Here is a 23158-nt window from a genome sequence, read left to right as displayed (position 1 = left end):
ATCATCTGAATCGGTTCAGCAGTTCGAAAGTTATAAATTTTTGAAAAAGAGCCATTTTTGGAAAAAAAAGACGGGTGGGTAATGTCGGGGACATAACCGGAGTGACGTAGGACTATACAAACGGAACAGCTTTTGTTAAATATATATTTTAAATATATTGTTTTATTTTCTTCTCCTACGTGAATACCTACCTATCTCCCTGAAAAATGGATTAGTTTACTGTTTACTCTTTATGAACATGTTGATGGTTCTGAAAAGAACCTTTAGTGTTGTGTTTTTGTTATCACTCGATATTCCCATCTTGTTCGGTTAAACCTTCCTGTTTAGCTATTGCGTTTGCCACTCGTCACAGCTTTCACAGTTGGAAAATTTCTTCCTATCCAGCTTGTACATGTTGTTCAGTAAATTACATTTAATGCGACGTGCCGGAGAAACACTTTGCCACTCACTGAAACTAATTGTTGCCTTGATGAGCGCCGAACCGAAGCTGCTCTGTTCTTGATGCGGGTTTTCTGATTGTCGTGAGCAGCTTTGCAAGCCAACTCGAGCACTCCGACGGCCGAAACTCTATAATCGCTGCTAGGAATATTGGTGCTCCGGCACCAATCCGTTCGGCCTAGTTACCCTTGCGGAGCAATCAGTGAATGCGACCAACAGGGAACTGGAGACCTGCACGGTTCGAGTGAGACTTTGCCTTTCCCTTAACTTGTCCTCCTTTGTTACGTCCACGATGCCGATGCCGTACAACCACACGGGTTTACGGTTTGAAAGAAAATAAGATATTTTTTTGGGGTCCGCGTGTTTTATACTCTAGCGGTACACACTCACAGAATAGAGACAAATCGGCAGACTCAGCCAGAGGGGCGAGTCCAACGAGACGAACGAATGAGCGTTAAAAGGGAGCGATGGCAAAAAAATACATTCACTACGATTTGTTCGCTCGTTGGATTCACATGCAGGCTAAAAAGGGTCCTTTTCAGGATCACAAAATTATCTTCAATCTAAAGAGTTTATTGTTTTGTTATCACTCGATATCCCCATCTTGTTCGGCTAAACCTTCCTGTTTAGCGATTTGTTGCCACTCGCCACAGCTTTCACAGTTGGAAAATTTCTTCCCATCCAGCTTTGTGACATGTTGTACAGTAAATTACATTCAATGCGACGTGCCGAAGCGCCACTCAGTGTCGCATTGGAGGCGATTTTAACCTGTAATTGAACATTTGCGATGACAGTGGTACAGTGTCGACTTTCAATGTGGGGTCATAATTTGGATCTCTATGTTTACAAAAATGTCCAACTAAATAAGTCGCATTACATGTCCGTCCAATTAGCTAACTGTCGAACTAATTGTAAATTGCTGTACTTTCAATCTGGAAACTATTTAAGAATTGATGAAAATTGAATAATCAGGAAAGTCCCCAACTATCAATAAGCTCAGAACAACTGCCAAATTCACATACTCATCAGATCCTGGCAAACAAATTATGAAAAAATCAATTTGTGTTTTATTATTATTTTGGATAATGTTTTAGAAAGCATTGAACTGTATTTCGTAAACTCTTTTTTGGAAGGTTTAATGGCCCTGAAAAGCGCCTTGTTTTATGGAATGGTTCCAATTTAGACAACTTAGTACTCGTGGTTTTGAAAAAAAAACCATTTCGAATGCCCTCGATGCCGCCTTGTTCTGGATTTGCCACCAACGCAGTTTGTATAAAGAACAAACTTTTTTCTTCTGGTACCTGATGCCGTTTTGCGATTGCGTTTGCCACTCGCCACTCGCTGCAACTGCCTGTTGTCTTGATGTCCACCGAACCAAATGTGTTCTGTTCCGAATGCGGGTTTTCTTATCGTCGCGAGCAGCTTTGCCAGCTAACTCGATCACTTCGGCGGCCGAAACTAAACACGGTTCGAGCGGGATTTTGCCTTTCCCTTCATTTTTCCTCCTTTACCATGTCCAGACATGGCTGCTTGGGTTGGTTTGTTGATGTGTTGTGATGCGAACCGATGTGGTGTACGGTTTGAATGAGAGTGATCGTTACGGAAGGAAGGAAGGTCTTGAATTATAGAGACTTTAAACTTTTGCAGTTCATTCGTCTCTAGCCTTGAGAAAAGCCCTTTGAAAACTCTACTCTATTCTACTTCAGCGCTACCACCTCCGCCCTCTTGCCTTGAGAAAGGCACTCGATCCCTCGCCGTCCAGCAACGATGTTGTCCAGTCGGTGTCCACACAAAGAATGATCGTTACGGAAGGAAGGAAGGTCTTGAATTATAGAGACTTTAAACTTTTGCAGTTCATTCGTCTCTAGCCTTGAGAAAGGCCTTTTGAAAACTCTACTCTACTCTATTACTCTACTCCAGCGCTACCACCTCCGCCCTCTTGCCTTGAGAAAGGCACTCGATCCCTCGCCGTCCAGCTCGTCCAGCAACGATGTTGTCCAGTCGGTGTCCACACAAAGAATGATCGTTACGGCAGCGGAGCGGGGATGTTTAAGCTGACTGGCTGGCTCGAGAATTACGCATGTGTGAGACTGCGACCAATGTATCGTTCATTTTTTTCTTTTTCCTTTCCAAGCGTGCTTCATTCTATTTCGCTGCTGCCGCTGGTTGCCCGTTTTGGTCGGTACGATTTGAGGAGCACAAAATGGACCAATCAAAAATGGGCACATAGTGCATTTTGACAACGCTTGATATTTCACAATTATTCAATTATTTATCTCAAGAAAAATGAAATGTTATTCGTTGTGATAGATGCGTAGATATATTTCCTATCAATTGATGCAAAAACCTTTGCGATCTATTGAGAAATGCTCGTGTTATAAGCGTTCTAAATCTTGCATTTTTTCCTACTTGTTCAGTGCCTAGATTTCCATTTCACCCCCTATATCTTCCGGTTAGACGTAGTCCTACGTCAAAAGTTGTAGGAGATTGTGTTCAAGACACAACCGCATTGTTGATGTAGAACTACGCTGTAGTTTAATTCAAGTCGCTTGTTTATAACTGCGGATATTATTTTTTAATGCTGCGAATATTTTGAAATAACCATTCTACCAGTTTGGTCGCCCTGAAATGTTTCTTTTATTGCAGAATCATTTGACGATAATTGTTTGATGATTCATTCGTGTGCTGGCAGAACAATACATGCTCGAGATAAGCGCAGTCCTGTCATCCTTAGTGCAGAAAGTTTTGCTACTGGCAAGCGAAACCAAATCACATACAAAATTCCAGAAAGATATTTACTTTCTTGGTGACTAAATAAACGAAATAAACTCTATATGTTAATCTCAACAACCTCGAAAAGAGCAGCACTGTTTCATTATGATCAAGATTAGCGCAAATGCAATCCTAGTTTAAAGCAGTTCTGCGACTGACACGCGAACCCAAATAAATTAATAAATTATTATAACTCAATCCGAAACGAAGACATGTGATGACGCAAAACAAGGAAGAACAAGCGATATCCATTGCTTTGAATACAGAACGAGACTGAAAGTTTACATTTTTCCTTGCTTGTTGAATTAGATAGACTTTGAACTTCTTCAGTTCATTCGTCTGTAACCTTCAAAAAGGCTCTTGGAAAACTTTGCTTTATCCATCATATTACTCCTCCTTCACCATTGCATTGAGAAAAGTATTCGATCCCTTGCCGTCCAACTCGCCCAGTAACGATGTTATTCAGTCGATTTCCTCACGAAGAATGAAAGTTTGCCTTAGCGAGATCAACCGTTCATACTCATAAGCAAATATTCCCCTTCCTTCTTCTTCTTTTCCTTTGTTCACGGAGACTTTACACCCTATGGTTTCCCCTTCGTTGCTCGTCAATAAGTTGCTCGTTATTGAGAGCTCTGTTCGGAAAAGCACACAAATGGATAGAACAAATGTATGAGGAAATGGAAATGCTTCCAATTCTCATCAATTTAAACGTAATACAGACTATGGGATTGTAATGTATAGCATATCAAACGAATCTTAGGGAATTTCCGATTAGTTTGGTATGTAAATCGGCAAAATCAGTTCGCTGCAAAAATAGTTATTAATGTTAACTTTATTTCATAAAAACGTGACCTGTTTTCCGATTTGGCACCCTTAATGAAAGACGTAGTTCTACGTCAAAAAGAAAAAAATGATTTTTTGGACCATCGGTTAACTTTGAAAAAATCATAACTCAAAAACGAAAAAAATTGTAAGGGGTTGTATCTAGGACACGACCGCATTTTCGACGTAGAACTACGGAATTGTCTGTTTAATTCACTTGTTTATCACTATGGATATTATTTTAGAACACTGGATATTATTTCAGAACTTTTTAGCTAGTAAGTTATTTTTACTACTTCGGTAATATGAATTTTCATATCAAACTAGCTGACCCAGCAAACTTTGTCCCGCCCAAAATTTATATGTATTGGAGCCCAACCTCAGAGAGGGGGAGGAGTATCGAACTACCATAGAAACGAATATCGATCCCTAAAACCTCTATATGCTAAGCTTGATTCCATTTGCTTGATTAGTTCTCGAGTTGTTTAGCATTCAGAGAGAGGCGAGGAGTGTCTATTCACCATAGAAACGTTACGTGTCCCCTAAAACCTTCGCATGCCGAATTTGGCTCCATTTGCTTGATTAGTTTTCGAGTTATGCAGAAAATTGTGTTTTATTTAGAGAGGTGAGAGGAGTATCGAACCACCTTAGAAACGTTTCTTGCCCCCTAAAACCTCCATATGCCAAATTAGGCTCCATTTGCTAGATTAGCTCTCGAGTTATGCAGAAATTTGTGCTTCATTTGTATGGCAGAACAAAGACCCCCCCCCTCCCTTAGAGAGGGGGGAGCGGTGTCGAACCACCATAGAATCGTTCCCTAGAACCTCTATATGCCAAGTTTGATTCCATTTGCTCGATTAGTTTTCGAGTTATTCAGCCCTTCAGAGAGGGAGAGGAGTGTTAAACCACCATAGAAACAATTATTAGCCCTTAAAAACTCCATATGCCAAATTTGGTTCTGTTTGGTTGATTAGTTCTTGAGTTATGCAGAAATTTAAGCTTCATTTGTATAACAGCCCACCCTTAGAGAGGGGGAGGAGTGCCTATTTACCATAGAAACGTTTCGTGTCCCATAAAACCTTCACATGCCTAATTTGAATCCATTTGCTTGATTAGTTCTTGAGTTATGCAGAAATTAATGCTTCATTTGTATGGCAGCCTTTCTTTAAAGGGGGGAGGGCTTCGAACCATCATAAGAACCTTCCCCGGTCCCTAAACCCCTACATACAAATTTTCACGCCGATCGGTTCAGTAGTTTCCAAGTCCATAAGGATCAGAAAGACAGAAAGACAGGCAGACATCATTCCATTTATAGATGTACAGCCATTCCATGCCAAACCGATACAGTGGTTTTCAGATTTACATTAAGAATATTAGACCCGTTTATTTTTTAATTTTTCGTGACCATTTCCATTTTAGGGTGGTCCGAAAAATGTTTTTTTTTTCAACTTTTTCCCAAAAATGACTTTTTTAAATTCATAACTTTTGAATCACTGAACCGATTTATGTGATCGACATATCAAAATGAAACCAATGAGCCAGCCTTGTTAAAAAAATATATAACTTGTAGTTTGAAAAGAGAATATGGATCCCATACAAATATTACAAATATTTCAACCAACCATATAACAACTAAATAGTACGATTGATAAATCGCGAAAAATGTTTGAAGAAAAATAGGAAAATTCGAAAAATTGAATTCCCAAACGTTCTACAATTACATCTTGATAACTGTTTTAAGTCCATTTGATGTATGCCCTAACGAAATTGATCTTCGTTCAAAAGTGGAAATGAATTTTCCGGAGAAAAAATGCACTCCTATATCTTCTAACTATATAAATATAAATCAATGTGTTGGTGAGCGCAGAACTCGAGAAAGAAACACTCCGATTTGAGCCTTTCTTCATTTTATTATATTTTCTGTATCGAACATGTATTCCATGTAACGGAGAAACATGTTATTTGCAAATTATTGAAGAATCTTGAACGAGAATTGTGTCTGAAAATAATGTTATATTATAATGAGTTTCGGTAGAAGTACTAGGAAATTTATGTTAACGGGAAATTGCAAAGAGTCAATTAGACGATCAGTCAATTAACAGTTCTGCGATTGGATCCATGAACGTTCGATTAGTAAAAAAACGTGAATGTTTGAAAGTATTGATAACAAAAAATCCATTTTAGGCGGGACGAAGTTTGTCGAGTCAACTAGTATCCTATATAACTACGGTAAAAAGTCTATTTTATTCATATGTTTTGAAAATTTGAAAACCTGATTTGACACAGGTGCGCTGAACTAGAGCATTCAAAAAGTGGACAAACCAAGATCATATTTCCGACTGGACAAACTAACATCATTCATCTTGATTTAACATTTCACGACGATACCCAATTCATATGCAATAAATTACACACTAAAGAAAAAACATAATGAAGTCAATTTTTACTTAACACAAATAATTGAAGCGTAAAAGATGTAGCCTAATTCTATTAGTTTTTCATAGTATTTTCAAATGCGAAAACTCTAAAACCAAATATAAATCTGTACACCGATAAAATTGAATCAAACGTTAGCCCGTTCCAGCTCGTCTATCAATATTGACAAGTCAACATCTTTCACATTTCCGTTGTGATCAATTTACCCTAGAACCAATGTTTTAGATACCATAAGAAATTCAGTCCTCTCAATTGAGCCCCGAATTTACGAGCTGTTCGATTTGTTCTGGCTTGCAAATGTATCCTTTTCGCATCGATTGTCTATAATGCCAGTAAAAAAATAATTCTCAGCAAGGTTTTGTATACCAACGCATTGGACATATGGAGTTCCGTTTAGTTCATGTTTTTTTTTGCGCGTGTACCCTCATGAAAAATTCACACCTTCACCCGGATGCAAAGCGGAATCAGCTCTCGTGTAGCACTTTCTGAACGCTCATCAATAAATTATCTGGATTACGGACGAACACTGTGTTTGTTTTATACATTCCCGGTTGGAACTTTCCATAACTTATGCAGTCAGGGGGCTGTTGCTAAAGTCAGTATTAATTCTGCAAGTCAGCCTTCCGGACAGGGCTCGGTATCGGACACTTTTATTCCGATTCAAAAATCCACAAATCCTGTCACTATTTGGGTTAAATGCGTTTCTCTTTTAAGAGGGTATATTTCTACCGTCTGTTTCTGTTTGTTTGCCGGTACATCTTACTCGATGAAGATGGTTTTTACATTCCGAGTCAGAATATGACTTGAAGTGTATCAGTTAGCTGCAAGCACTTCGTCTGTATTACACCCAGAGAGAGTTCCAAACATTATTCATCCATCGCTCCAGCTTCGAAGCGTCTCATGAATAAATCTTGTTTTGATTCAATTTGCATAAATTGTCTTACTCATAAACACGTTCTTCCCCGAAACAACTATATATGTGTGTAATGATAAAACCAGCAGCGTGATGATAAAGGACACTTGCCAGGTTGAGCAAAGGAGTTGAATCTTCGCTGCACGGCGACAGTATTTCGGCGTTGGCCCCCGCAACAGCCGACACCGCCCAGAAAATACGAAGACAAGTTGCGACCCATTATGGTGGCACACAAAAGACGGGGGACCGCGACAGGACCCGAACAGCTCACACGTGCAGTGAAACAATTCCGCGCAGATAAGCACCGAGCGAGCGGTGGGTTGTTTACGATGTTTGTCTTATCGGGGTGGGCGAAAGGATGAAGCACTCTGATAGAAGACACAACTTTCAACATTTGGCATTGAAGTTAACTCCGTTCGTCGGGCGGATGAAAATTTCATGATACGAGATAAAATGTATGGCACCGACAGAAGATAAAAAATAAAGAGATGAGAGAAAGCACGTTGACTGGAACCGCAATGCAGCACAGCATTCGCTTCAAATGTTAAAAGGTTCGGAAAACGCTGTTTACGGTTCTATGTGGCGAGCGCTATATAGTTATGATGCGTTGTATCGAGAATATGTTCGGGATTAGTGACTTTTGCTTTCCTGAACAAGTTATTGCGCATGTTTGCAGAATTCCAGATGAGACATTTACATTTTATTTAAATTTTGCTGACCCAGCAAACTTCGTCCCGCCCAAAATGGATTTTTTGTCATCAATACTTTCAAACAATCACGTTTTCTTACTGAGCGAACGTTCATGGGTCCAATCGCAGAACTATTCATTGATTGACCTTCTAATTGACCCTTTACATCTTTCCTTCTGCTATAAATTTCCTAGTACTTCTACCAAAACTCTTACAATATAAAATTATTTTCAGACACCATTCTCGTTCAAGATTCTTCAATTACTTGCAAATAACATGTTCCTCCGTTACATGGAATACATGTTTGTTACAGAAAATATACTAAAATGGAGACAGCTCAAATCGGATTATTCCTTTCTCGAGTTTTGCGCTCATCAACACATTTGAGGGGCTTAGAATGAAACGGGTGTAAGTGATTTGATCGATTTCTCTACATCGACTCTCTCTCTCTCTCTCTTTTGGTCATAGCTTAGGCTCAAATACATTCCCAGCTGTATTTGACAATGTAAATAGGTCAGAACCTCACCTATCAGATTCTATAGCAAACTTAAATTGGAACGTTTTTGCAATTGAGATATTAACTAAAGAAAAAGTTGATGAAGAGAAATCGATCAAGTCACTTACACTCCTTGCATTCTAAGCCCCTCATTTGTGAGCTATTCAGGGAACAGTTCAATTGACGAATTTACGTTGGATTTACAACCAGATGGCGCAGCGAGTAAAATGAGGATGTTTTGTTTTTTTGGTATGAAATACGTTCAAATTTTCTAGAAAAATCAGAATTTATCTTCAAATTTCCCGGTTTCATGTATTCTTTCCTCGCTGAAAAGGTTAGAAAATCATCATTTTACAATGTGCTATGTATATTACGAGGAATGGCTTGCTATAAGTATTGTAACTTTAATTTTTTTCAACTAAGTAAACGATGAATAGGGTGTTTTGTGCTAAAAATAACAAAAAAAAATATATAAAAAACATTAAAAATAAATAACATAATCAATGATATCAGCCAATTTGATACGATATCGATTTCATCGCAATTATCTATAGTATCAATAACCGGTATGCATTGTCAAACTTAAAATTTTCGAAAATTATCTATGACTTCGGTCAAATCGCGTGTTGCAACCATCGTAAATATACAAAACTCCAACTTTCTTACCATATACTGACGACATGCAATGGCTGAAATGAATCTAAATTGAAATAAAATAAATAATCACCACCGACTCTTGCTTTTCAGTGCGTAAAATAAACATACACCCTCACTTTTGTGGTTCTGAGCTCTAATGTAGATGTCGCATGAGCTGATTCAGCTTTGCGTAAATTCGTCAATGCATCAAAGAACGCATCAAAATTAGTTGTATCATAAAATCTTTTAAACGAATAAAATCTTTTAAACGAAACTATATAATTATATTTAAAATATTTTTCACTATTTTTATGCTCATTGAGATATGTCTGCAGTTGCTTAACCAAACTTCAATGTCTATATACCATTGAATGGATAATTAAAAACTTGTTTAAAGAGCTGTTGGTAGACCTAAGTTTCATTTTGTAATTTATGAGAAACAAACATTCGAAAAACAGATATTTTGTAGCGTGGTCACGTCACAAACGCATTTTTTAGTTTATCAAATGAACCTAAGTTCATATATTTTTACACTTGGTTTTCTCCTAGCAAACAATGAGAGTTAACAACCCACAATATTAGGTTAAGATCGGACCACAAATAGAGGAGTATCAACAGTCTCAAGAAGTTGTTATCGCGTCACGAAAAGTATACGATCCATTCCAGCGTGACGTGACAACATTTTCATTCACTACAAACACTTTTTTTTGCATTTTCATGTATAAATCGCACAAAATAGGAACAATTAAGCAAATTTCCTACATGAATCAGCACTTGGAAAATATTTTATATTTAGACTAGCTGACCCGACAAACTTCGTCCCGTCCGAAATTTATTTTTCGTTATCACATCCACGTTTTCTTACTAAGTGCACGTTCATGGGTCCAATCGCAGAACTGTTCATTGATTGATCTTCTAATCTACTCTTAAAAATAATTTTTTACTACAAAATTTCAATACTTTTACCAAAACTCGACATTATAATATCAGATTATTTCCAGACACATTTCTTTTGCATGATTTTTCATCCACTTGCAAATAACATGTTTCTCCTTTACATGGAATAAATGTTTGATACAGAAAATATGATACAATGTAGACAGCCCTAAATTGGTCAATTCCTTTCTCGAGTTTTGTTCTTATAAACACATTCGGCGATCCATTTCTATGTATATAGATAGAAGACGATATAGGAGTGCGTTTTATCACATAAAAATCCATTTCTACTTTCTATTTTAACATTTCGTTATCATATTTCGTTTTTATGAGAATTTTAAGAAAATACGTTTTCGGATTTTACATTTTACGTTTATTTAAAATCGCCTCCTGGGTACGACCAACGACCCGTCGAGATACGCCATGAAATGATCAAATGCGCACCGTCGTTTCCGGCAGCAAACACACTTTCGTTCAAGTCGTTTCATTCGTTGTATCGATCACATTCAATTAATTTTATAGATCGTTGAAGCATTCCCGTGGCCGAGTGGTTAGCGTCCCACATTATAATGCCGGGAGTTCGGGTTCAATTCCCGTTCTGGTCGGAGGATTTTTAGTCGAAATATTAGTTTTCCACAGCAATTGGGAATTTTTTGACTCAAGCGTAACTTTTGAAAAGGGCGTATCGATTTGAGTAATAGAAATCTTTGATCATATCTCAAAAAATATGAGTCGTACCGAAATAGTGTCTTAGAAAGAGTTATAGAGTATTGATGGCTGAATATGAAAAAATGTACACTGAGAAAAAAAATTAGTACTCTTTTTTTTATTTACTGTTGGAGCAACCCTAGAATATTAAGAGTTTTCGCAACGAAACTTTCATGATCAAAAAACCCTTCAACAGTAATGAACTTATATGTAGTCATCTCACTAGAATCAGCTTGCATCTGCTATAATTAAGCTTCAGATAGGAAAGAAACTGATCTCGATAGAGAGACAGAAATCAATTCAGATGAATCTCTATTTGTACTTAATTCCCATATCTATCAATACGGAAACAAGTAACTAGTTGGCCAAAGTGGACCGCTTGAAACGTATCTGTATTCGTAGTCAAATAAAGGTTTTCGTAAATATATATCATTTTGAATCGTGTCATTAAAAAGTGTAGTAGTTAAAATCAGTTCTCGTAGTTCCTGTCCGACTTTTCAAGTGCGCAAACCGTTCAAATCCCACTGCGGAAACATTTACAAAATAAAAATTCAATTTGCATTATCCAAAATACATATTTTTTAATTTTTTCATACAAAATAGAATTCATGCAGAAAATTAAAAAAATGGGCCCAAGATGGTAAAACTATTTTTGACGAACTTTGTGGAACATCGAATTTTTAGGAATTTTTGAAACTTCGAATTTTTGTATGTTAACAATCATTTTAGCCACAAATTATGAATCCTGATGTGATTTAAAACAAAAAAGGTTCAAATCACATCATTTTGAGAATGTAGCCATTCTCGAAATATTTAAAAAAATATTTCTAATTTATTGTCTTTTTTATAGTAAATAATCCCTTTTAATATGTTTGTCGTGTTATACCGTCATGTTCATGAAATTTTATGAATTTTCTTATAATTTCCAACAACTTTTCCAAATACATCATCATGGTTCATTCTTTGACTCAAGCGTAACTTTTGAAAAGGGCGTATCGATTTGAGTAAGAGAAATCTTTGATAATTTATATCTCAAAAAATATGAGTCGTACCGAAATAGTGTGTTGGAAAGAGTTATAGAGTATTGTTGTCTTAATTTGAAAAAAATATACACTGAGATGAAAAATTAGTACTCCTTTTTTTTATTTTTAAATTTTAATTTGCGATATAAAAAAATATGTATTTTTTAAATTTTTTTCATATAAAATAGAAGTCATGTAGAAAATTAAAAAAATGGGCCCAAGATGGTAAAACGATTTTTGACGAAATTTGTGGAACATGGAATTTTTAGGAATTTTCGAAACTTCGAATTTTTGTATGTTAGCAATCATTCTTAGCCAAAAATTATGAATTCTGATGTGATTTAAAAAAAAGGTTATTATCAATCTCCTTCTAAATGCAACCATTCTCGATATATTTAAAAAAATATTTCTAATTTATAATCTTTTTTATACTAAATAATCTCTTTTAATATGCTTGTCGTGTTATACCGTCATGTTCATGAAATTTTATTAATTTTCTTATAATTTCCAACAATTTTTTTGATTGGTTGAAGTTTGTATTAAGATAAACAAGATTTTTTAGTTTCGCTACGTTTTGTATTAACCCACAAGTCTTCTAATGTTTCGTAACGTAACTCCTAAACATATGTGTTTACCATAACGATGTATTTGGAAAAGTTGTTAGAAATTATAAGCGAATTCATAAAATCTCATGAACATGATGGTATAACACGACAAACATATTAAAAAGGCCTATTTACTATTAAAAAGACAATAAATTACAAATATTTTTTTAAATATCTCGAGAATGGCTACATTTAGGAGGAGATTGATAATAACCTTTTTTGTTTTAAATAACATCAGGATTCATAATTTGTGATTAAAAATTACTGCTAACATACAAAAACTCGAAGTTTCGAAAATTCCTAAAATTTCGATGTTCCACAAAGTTCGTCAAAAACAGTTTTACCATCTTGGGCCCATTTTTTAATTTTTCTACATGACTTCTATTTTATACGAAAAAATTGAAAAAAATATAAAAAAATACATATGTTTTGATATCGCAAATTAAAATTTTATTTTGTAAATAAAAAAAGAGTACCAATTTTTCTTCTCAGTGTATATTTTTTCAAATTAAGCCAACAATACTCTATAACTCTTTCTAACACACTATTTCGGAACGACTCATATTTTTTGAGTTATATATTATCAAAGATTTCTCTTACTCAAATCGATACGCCCTTTTCAAAAGTTACGCTTGAGTCAAAGAATGAACCTTGATGATGTATTTGGAAAAGTTGTTGGAAATTATAAGCAAATTCATAAAATATCATGAACATGACGGTATAACACGACAAACATATTAAAATAGATTATTTACTATAAAAAAGATTATAAATTAGAAATATTTTTTTAAATATTTCGAGAATGGCTATATTTAGAAGGAGATTGATAATAACCTTTTTGGTTTTAAATCACATCAGGATTCATAATTTGTGGCTCAAAATGATTGTTAACATACAAAAATTCGAAGTTTCAAAAATTCCTAAAAATTCGATGTTCCACAAAGTTCGTCAATAATAGTTTTACCGTCTTGAGCCCATTTTTTTAATTTTCTGCATGAATTCTATTTTGTATGAAAAAATAAAAAAAAATGACTAGTGTCTTTCTAAGACACTATTTCGGTACGATTCATAGTTTTTGAGATATAAATTATCAAAGATTTCTCTTACTCAAATCGATACGCCCTTTTCAAAAGTTACGCTTGAGTCAAAAAATTCCCAATTGCTGTGAAAAACTCATATTTCCTCCAACCCAAACAGAATACACACTTTCATTCGAATCAAAAATACATGTTTTCAAAATCTGCATTTTTAGGACGATTTCATTTGGAATTGCTGAAGTAATACCTACTTTGAGAAGGCAAAAGTTCCATTGGAAACGTTAGTACCATCCAAGAAGAAGAAGAAGATGAAGCATTCGAACACATTTAAAATCAAAGATCGAATTCATTCAATCAATCTAGTTTTCGATGAACCGTGTATTGTTGATATTTTCATGTCTTCTTTTTCACCGAAAATTATTTTTCAGAGAGAAAGAGATATCGAAAATCTCTATCTCGGAAGTTTAACGAGAATGCTTTTTCGTCTCTCATTTGGTGCTGAAAATAAGGAGCGAAAATTCAATGCTAACTTTACCAACATTAGTCTGTTAGAGCTGCGTCCAAACGATCTGCATTTGAACAGCGTGTGAATTGTACAAATATTAATCCATCTCGTGTTCACTTCACGATGAAACCCAATATTGCCGCATGTTTTCAGCTGTGCAGAAGAAGTGAAAAACCAGTATCGGCATCGAGGAGTCACTGAAAACGAAACCATTTTTCGGCAATCATAACACACCGAAAAATAAAAATCGGCTTTGCGTTTCTCGCGAGAATCGAAGTGAGCGTATAATATTCTCTCGCCTCCTATATTTTCAGCTATGTTTCTCTGTGGGTGAAAATGTATGTTTTTCGTCTCAAATCGGCGAGCATTTCGATCTCTGCTTAAAATACATTAGTTTTATACAACTTAACAATCGAGACGTTTACCAGAAATAATTTATACGACAGAACAATGTTCGCCGGGTCAACTAGTATTCGTATAGAATGCTATTGATTCGTGAGACGGATTTTTTCTCTGAAGCTCCAATAGCTATTTTTAATAACAACCTTCACTTCATCGATGGTCGACGATAAATTTCGTAAACACGATGTAAATTAGAACGAGACCGCATGTCATAATGTAGCTTTATTGGAGCCATTCATTAGGAATAAACAAACGCAAATAGGTTCAAACTGCAAATTATGAGATCAAGTTACAGTTGTAATGAAGTGATACTGTATACATGACGGGATAAACGACAGTCTATCATCTTCCAACAATCCGCATCCATGGGTTACCGCAAAATATATAAATCGCTTGCGGTATCTATACATCGAACTTAATTTGGAATTTTCACCGTCGAAACACAAATGCATCATTTTCCAACATCTCACTTCGACCGGCAACATAGTGCCACTCATTGGTCCACTAAACGACAGGACTCTCGTTCGTTCGTTCAGTACTTCATAGTTTCGCCAAATTGACTGATGACGGTTTCAACACCGTTCGGCTGCAATTGTAACAAATTGGGTCGTGTCACGCTAGGGCGCAATATGATTTCAGTGACTTTGGTGGCACCAATTATAAAGTAATTTTTCACTGGAATGTTATTTGGTTACTGGGAAATAAAGCATGGCTAGTGTACCTGAGTTTCGATCTTACGGGCATACGGTAAATCCGAAAAGCTGTACTACATGGGGATGGGCATGGTCTGATAATACGCATATCAGGCCGGACTCAGACCATGCAAATCATCTCAGCTCTGAACGATAAAAGCACAACCGTGTATTTGTCAATTAGAGGCAAATCATCCCTGCTCATTCACGAGCGATGCTGCAGGATATATTTCCCATCGGGACAGATTATCTGGAAAGGATTTATCGATACGATTGCCACTAGAATGCAAAGTTCAAATTGATACGAATCTCAAATCATTTGACACTATGATTGTGCCAGGATAAAGGTCACTCAATTACGAAAAGAATCGCCGCTGACCTACAATTCCAACGTCACGCTTCCTATAAATCTACACAGAACAATCAATTTCGGTGCACTTGAAAGCAAATGTTTTGCGGTTCTGTCATCCGAATCGACTAGCGGGAAACCATGTACCGCCACGTGCACACGGTGCCGCGGTTGGTGGTGCCCAAACAAACAGAAGATAAACACACACACACACACCTACCCCCAAAAGCACCAGATTCGAAACGATTGCCGTTGTTCCGTTTTAGCCATCGAAGGACGACGTATTGGAGTGGAAAAATGCGACGATGCAGATGCTTTGCCGCATTCTCCCGGTTCGCTGAAGTGAGGAATGATCCGGGTGTGGGTTAAGATTTATTCCCTTTAACCCTACTCGTTCCACAACCAATCCCACGTTTCGGGGATCCGAGCACTCGAAAGATCCGTGGTGTGCAAGCTTGGACTCGTTGTTTGTAGCCTGAGTCCAGCATTAATAGACTGAAACGGAATGAACTTTCGACTAGGATTGAGAGATTTATGTAGATTAAACCGGAGCGAGCGAACCGTACTTAAGCAGCCAACGGGATTGACGATGAAGAAAAACAAACTCGAAAAAGATATGGGAAAAATTTGGTTCACTGTACGAGTTTTGTACATTTTTTAATCTTACTTCTGATCAGCTTGATGTTCCAACAGTTTTCTCTGGTAACATGTTTGATTTGAAAGACCTTGCTGGAGTGTGGATGGTTTTCCTGAGAAGATAAAAACACATATTACGAAACATCGCATCCGTTTCCACCCGGTTGACACAAACGAGTGTATCTCACATCTCGCTTGGAATTTTGGAATGAAAATCGAGAAATCTTCACCAAAGCATATTTTCATTCAATCACGATTTCATCTTGCTATTAAACACAACACGAAACGGGGGCATCTTCCACCGAAAAATTTGTCTGCATTACGGTTGGCGTTTCGTGTGTATTCTACTGTCTGACCAGCCAGACTATTTTTATCCAAAATATATATTTTTATTAAGGCTCATATGGCGTCAACCTGACGGGGCCGGGAGTTCAATATTTCGACAATGTTTGCCTTATAACTATGTTAGTAATATGTAACCGATTACTCGCGGTTGGCTCGAGGTTAGTATTACAAGTGTTTTCGTAATTGTGATGTTGCTGTCTCCAATGCTCTGTACCTGTGCCCGACACGGGATACTTCCTTTTGGGATGCAGCTGACCATTAATCAGCAACGACTATTTGTTATGTGTACTCGAGTTCGTGTCCAAAAACCACATCAATCCTCTAGGCCGAGATTTGGCGATTGGTTTATTTTACCTGTTTGCTCACAGTAATGAGACCAACAGAGCGGCTATCGATTCCACTCTGATGTGTTTTAGTGAGAATTGTTTGAGCTGTAATCCGTGGCTCGATTATTTCGAAAGTGTTCGAATTATGAATGACATAATTGATTCTCAAATCCTACTCGGTGTTCACCAGCTGTCCAACACGTTTCACGATAGATATTGACATACTGTGTTTTATTCAATTGCAATTAAATTCACAGTGAGGACCAAAATAATATGCCCATCCATATTTTTTGTTTGATATAGGTCGGACTCGATTATCCGGGATTCGATTATCCGGAATTTTAGACTCGATTATCCGGAGTATTTAATTTTTGATTTTCGGAAATTTTGAATAATTTGTATAATAATTCTATATTGAATAGCTAATATGGGTATCAAAAGAAAGGGCTTGACTAATAGAATGCAGTTATTTATGAAAAATTCAAATCCGAAATGGCCGGCACCACAAAATGGGGCCATATATATTTTTTTCACAACCCCATCAATATGGGTATCAAATGAAAGGGCTTGACTAGTAGAATACAGTTATTTATGAAAAATGCAAATCTAAGATGGCGGCCACTACAAAATGGTGGATTACCTATTTTCTCAGAACCCCATCAATATGGGTATCGAATGAAAAGGCTTGACTAGTAGAACACAATTATTTATGAAAAATGCATCAAAAGAAAATTCTCGACTAGTAGAACATAGTAGATAATGAAAAATCCAATTTCAAGATGGCCGCAGTCCCCAAACAACTAATTACTTTTTGAATGGTTTCATTCAGCTTGACCTGTTTCTATGTATGTTTGAATGTTTGTTGGGTTGTCCCACATTAGTAGAAAATTGTCCCCGTTCCTGTTGAATGATTGATCTGAAATTTGGAACATACGTTTAATTCTACTGTCATTGTAAAACTGCGTATTCCATGATCTTGCAAAGTTCAATTCGGTCGCCGCAAAAAAAAATGGCTGAATGGCTTGATTTGGAGAATGCACTACACTATGAACAACATAAATTCGTAAATGTCGCCGCCACAAAATGGTCGACTATGTATTTTTTGCAATGCCCTCAATATTGGTATCAAATGAAATGATTTGACTAATAGAATACAGTACAGGTCGGACTCGATTATATGTGATTCGATTATACATATATAATTGTGGACTCGATTATATTCAGTTTGGATTTTTTTTATTTTTCAAATATGGCTTATTTCATGAAGAAATGTAACCTTTCAACGTTAAGGTGAAGTTTAAGTGGCTATTTCATGTACAGTGGGGTAAAAATCGTGATTTTTGAAAATTTTGCTCGAATGTTCACCAGGAATTGTTTATATCGATTAAAAATTATTAACTTTTAAGTGTTTTACTTCCAAAATGTTATTAAAATTCACTAATTTAGTTGTTCCACTACTATATCCTATATTAATTTTTCTCATCTTTCAAGTGAACGCATCAGAATCGTCTTCCGTAGCGTACTTTTTAATGTAGAGCCAGTTTGAGGCAACAGAGTCCGGAACCTAAAAAAAAAGTTCTGTAATTCTGTCGTTGTTGAAATTCGAACATATGCGTAGGAGGATTTTTTCATCAAATATGACCGTCTATCACGTCCTGAGAGAATCTGGATAAATTAATTTTTTTTCATGTGAGAAAGGTGTTTTCTGACTTTAAGGGGATGAATAAAAAAACAAATTCCTCTTTTATTTTCAAAAAACGAAAAAGCAAAAAAAACAAATAAAGAAAAAAAATGTTTTGACTCGATTATCTGGAGGATTCGATTATCCGGAGTGAAAAAAAAACGATACTCCGGATAATCGTGTCCGACCTGTATTTGATTATAACTTCGATGCTATAATAAATAGTTAATCAATGTGTATGGGTAGATAGAATATTTTAATAACTGTATCAGAAAACAACATAAAAATTGATCTAGTTGGAAGTGATTGTACAGCCGAAAAGTTCAGTTGAAAGTTTAAACTACCCGACAGTGCATAAAAAATCTGGAAAAACATTCATTAGTTTGGTCCTGCTGTTGACAGGCCGCTTCGCAGCGGCTGGAGGCAAGAATTGTAAAAATCCGAGAACAACAAGTCAAAAGGTCAAGAAAAGCTTGTTAAAATTTGTTAGAAAGTAGAGGTCAAAATGTGAGGTCAAAATGTGAAAGTAGAGGTCAAAATGTGATACAGTCCGAACTCAACAAAGAAAGTAAGATGAAAGTCAGTTTATTCAATTTGCCTGTTTATCACTTCGATATTACTTCGTAATAACTAGAGGTAGAACCGACACCCCCTGATTTTTTTAGTAAGAAGCATTTTCTTGAAAATTTTCCGATGTCCCCTGCACACATTTGTGATTACGCTTCGAGTCACCTCACAGCGAGATGGAGAATAGAAGGTGGGAAGATTCACGGGTTTTGGTTGTGTTGAACTTTGATTGTGTTAATAGCCAGGAAAATAGGAAGTTCACATATCAGTCATACCAGTCACTTACTCAAATGGTACAAAATTGAATGTGTCAACGAACAACGTTGAAAGATGATATACAGAAGCTAATTACAGATTTCCAGATCATATTTTTCGCATTATGAAAAAAAAGAACATATCATGAACTAAAATGTTTAATTTTTCTAATGTCTACTATGTTTGGATTCTAGAGCAACTTCATGGAAGTTTGACTTTTGTCAGCAATTGTAATTACTTTTTTCACAATTAGGGTGCTGAAAACTTCAGTCGTCTAAAACTAAGACGCAAGCGGAAAACTTTTCGTCTCAATCTGAGTCATACGGAGTCAAATAAATTAATTTTTCAAGTTAATTTTACATTTAAAAAGAACAACCTTTTTTCCCATGCACTGTCAAATGTTTATCCGTCAAAAGAACAAAAAATTGTGTGACTCTGACTTTGTTCGTTTACGTTTTTGGTCGACGTAACGAGAAGTAAAATTGAATTGAAATTAAGTTTAGAAGTAAAATTGAATTAAAATTAAGTTTAGAAGTAAAATTGAATTGAAATTAAGTTTAGAACACTTCAACAATACTGAAATTTCAGTTTCTGTTAAAATGTCGGGCCCTTATAGTTTTGAACGCTAGCATTGATTTAGGGAAAAAAAACTAGTTCGTTCATTTCATTTCCTTATTTTCATTTTTAATAACAACACTTTTCCTATGTAGTGGACTATTATAAGAAAAGTAATATACATAAACAAAATCTGTGACGTCACAGATTTAGAAAATCTTTCGCTTTTCAGTCAAAAATCGAGATCGCTTTTCAGTCAAAACAAAACAACAAAACAGAACTGGTCAGAAAACAGGAATAATGCTTGTTTTAGAATGAGCAAATTTTTCAGATGCGAAATTGTTTCTTGCCAAATATTTTCGCTAAAGTCATTCACATTAAATTACAAAATCGAATCTGTCAAACTATCGTCCTCACAACGAAAACAAGTTGTATGAGATCGGTGAAACAAATTCATAATACTCACAAATGTGCGTTAAAGTATGTCTCGAACTCGATACAATTCAATATTATAAAATTCAGTAGAGTATAAATGGAAATTCGGAAAATTATGTATTATCCTGTAACAAGCATGAATATTGCCTACATCGAGCGATTTTTTCATATCTTGTTGCACTCATCCTGATTGTCTTGTTCCAACTTTTTGGATTCGTTCGCTCACTTGAAAACTTATCGGACGCATTCTACAGTCGATCCGATAGAGGTGTTTTTTTCACATCGATTCTATTGTGTTTTTTTTCATTCGACGCGCTTGCAAGCGTGGTGAATCTTAATCAGATTAGTGGTGCACGATCGAGACGTTGAGGGTCCATTCAACGGATCAAATAAGTAGAGTAGGCAAGTAGAAGTTTATTTCTTTTTATACCTTTCTATCATTTCTTCCACTTTCTGTGCAAAACAAATACCATTGTTTCGCTTGGTGTTTACGCAATCAACAAGCGTTGGCATTAGGGTTACCATCTTCATATATATCGCACTTGAACATTTGTTGAAACTTTTTGGATTTTTGAATTTAATTTAATAAAAAATAGTTTGAATAACTATAATTTTCTACTATAACTAAAATAGAAATTTATATTTATTTTTTATTTATTTTTTTTATTACACATATTCTGTTCATATCGATTGTTGTCGGAATTTATTACTATGGCGGAAGGCGGAGAGGATCCCGCAACGACGCCAATGTATATCTCTGATACGAAACCCTCTAAAGAACAGGATCGTGAAGTAGAAATTAGAAGAAGAAAGAAGAAAATAGAAAACGCAATTTCTGATGACGAGGAGGATAAAGAAAAACTTGATTTTCGTCAAAAAATGTACCCTGAGGGCTCCAGAGGCCCATTCATTGTATACTTTAGACGAAAATCCAAACCCCTCAATGTTATTCGCATCTCTAAAGAACTGACAGAAAAAATCTCCGAGGTTACCGAGATTACTCGGATGGGGCCAGACAAATTACGAGTTGTCGTTTCCAGCCGGACCCAAGCAAATGATATAACGCGTTGCAATCTCTTTGCGATTGAGTATCGCGTATACGTGCCATGGCGTAATGTAGAAATCGACGGCGTAATCACCGAAAAGGGTTCAGTTCAACGAATTCTTTTCGAGTAACCTTTGAAGGCTCCGCCCTTCCAAACTTCGTTCCGATAGGTGCGCTTCGTTTACCTGTTCGATTGTTTGTCCCTCGGGTAATGAGTTGCAACTACTGCAAGTAACTTGGTCACACGGCCGTCTACTGTTGTAACAAAAAGCGTTTCGCAGATTGTGGAGAGAGTCATGATGGAACTTCTTGCGCCAAAGAGCGCAAGTGTCTTCATTGTGACGGGGTTCCCCATGATCTTTCTCAATACCCGGTGTACATACAACAAGGGAAATAAATCAAGCGTTCAAAACGGACTTAGGCAGAAATGCTTAAGAATTCCGTGCCAACGACGCAGGACAATCCTCACTCCCTTCTGCAGAACGACGAGCCTGTCACTGACGTTCCCAATGCGGGAAGTTCTGGTACTTCGCAGGGTGCCATCAGGAAAAGGAAAATTACTACTTTCTCATCACTCCCCACAAAGAAGTCCGAAATTTCCCAAGTTGGATTGAAACCTCGAAACGAACGTGCTGAAAATAGACCGAAGCAAGTACCTCCTGGTTTTCACGGTTCTTCTACCAACCAGGGGTCCTCAGCACTTACCGGAACAACAACGAGCACGTGTGTTCCATTTTCGCGGTCGAAGCAACAGCTACTACCTGGCTTGCTTGCGCTTTCAGACCTTGTGGATAATATTTTAAATGCTTTAAATATGCATGATCCTCTTGAAAGCATAGTATTATGTTTGATTCCTGTTGTGAGAACATTTTTGAAAGAAAAATGTGGCTTTTTAGCAGCGTTCATTTCCCTCGATGCCAAGAGCAGAGGTCAAGGATTTGACCACTGTCATATAGTGGAATTGCAGAAGCATCATCCCTAAACAAGACCAATTCAAATTTTTAGTTCACAGTTCTAACTGTGATGTATTTTCTCTCTGTGAAACATGGCTTTGTTCAGACGACGAGCTGAATTTTCACGATTTCAACATTATTCACCTCGATCGTAATGAATCGTTTGGTGGCGTACTATTGGGGATCAAAAAACGTCACTCCTTCTATAGAGTCACTATCCCATCGATTACAGGCATTGAAGTTGTCGCAAATCAAATCAGCGGCTAATCTTAGGTGATTTCAACTCCCATGGAACAGGATGGGGGTCACTCTACGATGACAACCGTGCCACGTTGATTTATGATCTGTGCGACAACTTCAACATGACAGTTTTAAATACTGGGGAAGCAACTAGGATAACCAACCCTCCTGCACGGGCAAGCATGCTAGACATATATCTCTGCTCTTCTTCATTATTCCTGGATTGCATGTGGAAGGAAATCCGAGATCCCCACGGTAGTGATCACCTATCAATAATTTTATCGATCGCCAATGAATCAAGATCTAGTGGGTCAGTCGATAGTGCGTATGACCTCACGAAGAATATTGACTGTAGAAAATTAATCGGAGCGGAATTAATATCTGAATCAATCGTTTCGATGCATGACCTTCCTCCCCTTGAAGAGTAAAACTTTATATCAAGTTTGATTTACGATAGCGCACTTCAAGCTCAAAAGAAACGTGTTCTTGCTACCACTTTCCGACGTCGTCCTCCATCACTTTGATGGGATAAGGAGTGCTCAAAGGTCTATCTTGAAAAATCATCCGCTCTCAAAAAAGTCAAGAAAACTGGATTAGTGGAATGGTTGCGAAAGTACCAAGATCTAAAAATCAAACTAAAAGGTTTGATTAAAGCAAAAAAA

Source organism: Toxorhynchites rutilus, chromosome 1, assembly GCF_029784135.1.
Source record: "Toxorhynchites rutilus septentrionalis strain SRP chromosome 1, ASM2978413v1, whole genome shotgun sequence".
Taxonomy (NCBI): Eukaryota; Metazoa; Arthropoda; class Insecta; order Diptera; family Culicidae; genus Toxorhynchites; species Toxorhynchites rutilus.
Note: the sequence above shows the minus strand (reverse complement) of the source record.